The sequence below is a fragment of the Nicotiana attenuata genome, unplaced genomic scaffold (genome assembly GCF_001879085.1).
Source record: "Nicotiana attenuata strain UT unplaced genomic scaffold, NIATTr2, whole genome shotgun sequence".
Taxonomy (NCBI): domain Eukaryota; kingdom Viridiplantae; phylum Streptophyta; class Magnoliopsida; order Solanales; family Solanaceae; genus Nicotiana; species Nicotiana attenuata.
In genome coordinates, this window is record NW_017670604.1 from 400,202 (window position 1) to 404,884 (window position 4,683).

Here is a 4,683-nt window from a genome sequence, read left to right on the forward strand (position 1 = left end):
GTGTTCGTTTGTATTCTCCGTAGCAAATAGACTGCCATAACTCTACTCTGTAATTTCTCTGTCAAACCATCCGAATAATCAATTCTGTTAAATTCCTTAAGATTGTTGGTATTACTGTGTTCAAAATCAGAAAATTATAGAAGCAAACAAACGTTAGTTCGATAAACAAATCGTAAAATAATTCCGAGCCCACTAATGCACAATGTGTCCTTAAGGAATTTAATCCCCTCACTGTTGCCCAAGGTATAAGGATTAATTCCTCCCAGGATAGAACGGAATAACTATTCTGTGATAGCGGCACTTCAAATCACAAAACTTCAGCGAACTCAACAAACGGAACAAATCACACTTGACACTTATGTTTATTTAGAAAATAATGCAACAATGTAGAAAAGAGGGGAGAAGATTTCAGATTTTACATGTCTGATTTCATGTCTTAAAAATGAGGCCAAGCCTCTAAATTTATAGACAAAGGAAGGGTGATATGGAGAGGTGCAATCTAAAAGGTGCCTCTTCCATTTTCCATTCACACCCCTTAATAAAAACGCAACACATAGTTGGCTTGCCTAGCGGTGACGTTGGGCGCCATCACGCCCTATAATGGAAAATTGGGTCGTGACATCTGGCAGGACAACTAGAACAGTAGCAGCGGAGACAACACCAAAATTGGTAGCACCATCAAAAAAATTTCATAGTGGTATTACTTGCCATAGTATCTTAGATTGTAGGGAAATAACACGAAAAAAAAACAATAATACTGCAATAATATTTGTGAGGAGAAATATACCAATTGGCTTGAGTCGTGCTAGGTACTGTCCTAAGAAACTATTTGAGCAATGTGAAATATTTTTTCAGGATTAAACAAGCCTACCTCTATTTATTTAGAAGACACAGAATCAGCAAAATTAAATAATATCAGCAAGTTTGGAATTAAACAGAGGGAAGAAATAATAACAATAGATAATGATTTGGTCAATAATTGGAAAATAATTACAGTAATGATTAGCTAAAGAAGAAAGCAATGATTAACTAAGAAAAGTGTAAAAAGATCAATTTTGTTGTGTCTCTTACGGATGAACAAGAAGGCTATTTATAGAGATGCTAGGAGTCTTCTTAAATTGCCAAGTGTTTAATTGCATGAAAGATGATTGCCACTGGTTTTTCGCTTAGTCATTTGGCCATAAATCTTCATGCAAAAAGCTACATGGTAGATTTGCATAGCCACTTGAAAATAGATAGGACACTTGTAAAATACAAAGACACATGGTTATTTAAAATTTTAAAAATATTGCCACATTTAACTTAACACAAGTAAAAAGCAATGATTTCTATGTTATATATAATGTAAAGTAATTTAACAAAAAAAAAAAAAAAAAAAAAAAAAAAAAAAGGGGGAGATGTGTTTGTATTCCACGAATTAGCAGTTTTTAGGTTCACAAACAAGTTATGTATATACTGTGAATTATAATGTAGAGAAGGTTATGTGATGAATAATAAAGTCAGAATTGTTATACTAGATAAAATAATATAGGGAGTATGTTGCAGGTGTTATATAATATTAAGAAACCAAACTCTACATTAACTAGATAGAGATTTAATTTATTCAAGAAACGAAACATTTGTTGAGTAATTAGTAATTCTCTTCAAAGTCTTTGGCTTCATGGATCCAAAGCCCGGAGTAGGGTCTCGTGCCTCAATCTCGATGCCGTCGGAAGGAGACAAGGAAGCTCTCGTAAGTGCAACCATCAATAATACTAACCAAAAAAAGATAAATATTATAAGTCCACTAATTAACTCACAACATTGTTTGGCTCAAAAGTTAACGATATACTTTGTAAGCGATAAAACAATCAAAAATAGAAGAGGGGTAAATCGTAATCAAATATAATAAGCCTAGAGATGCAAAGATGATAATATTGTTGTAGATCTAATATTGCAGAGTGACAATGTTCACCAATAAGATATTTTCGTTAGAAGTAGAGATATAGAGAGAGAAAGCCAAAAAAATGAGAGAGTTGTATTAGATTCGATCCCCTTTTTACAATGTGGAGGTCTCCTTTATATAATAGGAGACCTTCCTCGAAAGAATTAAAAAGTTACAAAGATAGGTAACGTCTCCCTAGTGTGGACGCTGAGTTCTAAACGATGTCGCTTTTGTCCTCACGGCCGAGTCGTACCCGCTACATTGGTCGGCGTACACTCATTGGGCGTACCCACTGGCGTAGAGATACTGAGGGTCAAATTTGACCCTATACAGTTAGTCCCTCCGCTCGTTGGAGACGCGTTCGTTGGGCGTCTTCGACGGACGGAAATACGAACCTCGGCTTAGGAGAATTTGACCTCGACCAGGGGCGGCAATATGAATGAAGTTAAACATATGACGTTGTTGAGCCGCTGACGCGTGGCTTCCTTTTTGGAATGATGTCATCGCATGTATGCATCATCATTATATTTGCCCCCGAGGCGGTTCAGAGGATGAAGTGACGTTTTGGTTTCCGGCGCACGTTTTGAATCATGACTCTTCGATTCCTGTGCAACTTATCCTTATAAGTATGAGGGAGGTTTGATCTGATTCCACTTTCAAGCCGCTGAAAAGTATTTTCTGATACACTTCTTTGCCTTCCTTTCCTGTAACCGTTATTTCGTGAGGGACTCTCCCACTTCTGTTGAAACCACACTTCCTATCGTCAGTGCTTCGTTTCTCAAGTAGCATAATCATGACAAAACACAGACAGAATAATAAAAAGGCCAAAGATAATGCCCCGTCTAGGGTTCCGCTATCTTCCGGTGGTGAAGGGGAAAAGGCGGAGAAGGCCCTTGTTCCTCTCAGCGTAGACAATGTCCTTCCGAAGGAGACGCACGTCGCAGGGATTTTCCAACTAAAAGCCCTGATCTTCCCTGGGAGCACAGCGTTTTACTACAATCCTATTTAGATGATCTGCGAGAGACGCACCATATTCCGGACCACGTGGAAATGGTTCCGGCCGGGACGGATTATGCCAATGTGCACCGGCCTGGATATTGCACCTTCTATGAGTACCCGTTCTTGATCGGTTACGACCTTCCAATCTACCCTCTGGTGGAGGAGCTTTGCCGTTTTTACAATGTGTGTCCGGCCCAGCTCACTCCCTATACTTTGAAGGTGTGCCGTATCATGACCACTTATGCGGCCAGGGCCGGGTGCAGCGTCTCGGTCCACCACCTCTTACAGTTGTTCAGCGCTGGTTACCTGAGGGGTACCATGCTGCAGTTGAAAGGTCGTGGCGCAAAGGGCTTGGTCGTTAAAGCCGATGATAAGCCCAACCGCCGCTTTTGGCGTAAATATTTCTACATCAGGACGGAGCACCTGGTGTCGAATCCCGAGGGGTTCCCGGAAAGATGGAATCCAGAACGTAAGTATTTCTACTTGTAGATTTTAGTGCTGCTTGCGCCTTCGACCATACGGCCATAGTGACCTTTGTTTTTCGTTCTTCTCTTTTTTATTCGCAGCGAGGGCTTCTCCACCCCAGCTTGTTGATGACATTAAATCGTGGGTGGAAAGAATAATACCCTATGCGGAAGAGTGCCGTACCTGGGCTGCATTTCTTCGGCAGTACGGCCCGTCAGGTAATTCTTTGGCTACGGTTTGGGGATTCCCTACGTATTTGTTATCTGACTTATTCGCGTTGGCAGGTCGGAGCGCCCCTAAGAAGAAGAAAAAGAGCGTCGTCATCTTACCTGGGGCGGGTACTGATTCTGAAGATGGATACATTCCCTGCGGCTCGCCCAGTGATGGTGCCGCGGAGATTCCTCAACCGCTGCCTGTGGCGGCGTCCGCGAGGGGAGCGACTCCTTCGACACCATCCCCTCGGGCTGTGGAGGAGACTTCTAAGAGCGAGGAGACGCCGGAAAGAAAAAGACATCGGTTGATAACCGGCAAGGGGATAGCCACGGCAGATGAGGGGGCGAGCGAGCCCCGTCGAGAGTCAAGGCCAGTTTTTATGGCGGATGCCATCCGTTCCGGGAGGTCGGCTCCTCATAGGGGGGCCGTTCTCGACGCCAGGTCAACACGCATTCCGGAGAGCGGCTCGTCGGCTGCCGTTGGGGAGGCGGACGATGATGCCGAGAGGGCGGGCCCTGAGGTCGCCCAGGCAGATGCAGAAGCGTCAACGCGGGGTCCGGCCCGTGTAGGGATGACGGTAGGTAGATCCAACCGTCGAATTCTGATCCCGGAAGGGTATAACCTGTTGCAACACAGCGAGCAGGCAGCAGCGGATATGACCCTGCTATGTGCGGCTGCTGAGCGTGAAATGTTACAAGGGGTTAGCGACGGGGAACTATCCCGGAGGGTTGCCGGTGCTGCCTTACAGGTATTTTTCAATTCTCTTCATGCATCGTAAAATAAATTTTGATGCATACTGACTTGCCTTTCATCCTTTTCCTCTTTTTTAGACTCTCATTTTGGAGATAGAGAGGGGGCGGCGAGCGCAAAGGAAGGCAGCAACCTTTAACAAGGTGGTAAAGAAATATCGGCGGTGCCGAGTCAAGCATCAAGCGCTGGCGGACCTACTCAAGCAGGACCCGGAATTTCGGGTTTTCCGTGAGGGTCTGGAGCAGTCGGAGGCCCAGCTGAAACGGAGGGTGGCCGAGTTAGAGCAGATCGATGAGCAGCTGATGGCCGCCCTGGCCCGGAATATTGAGCTG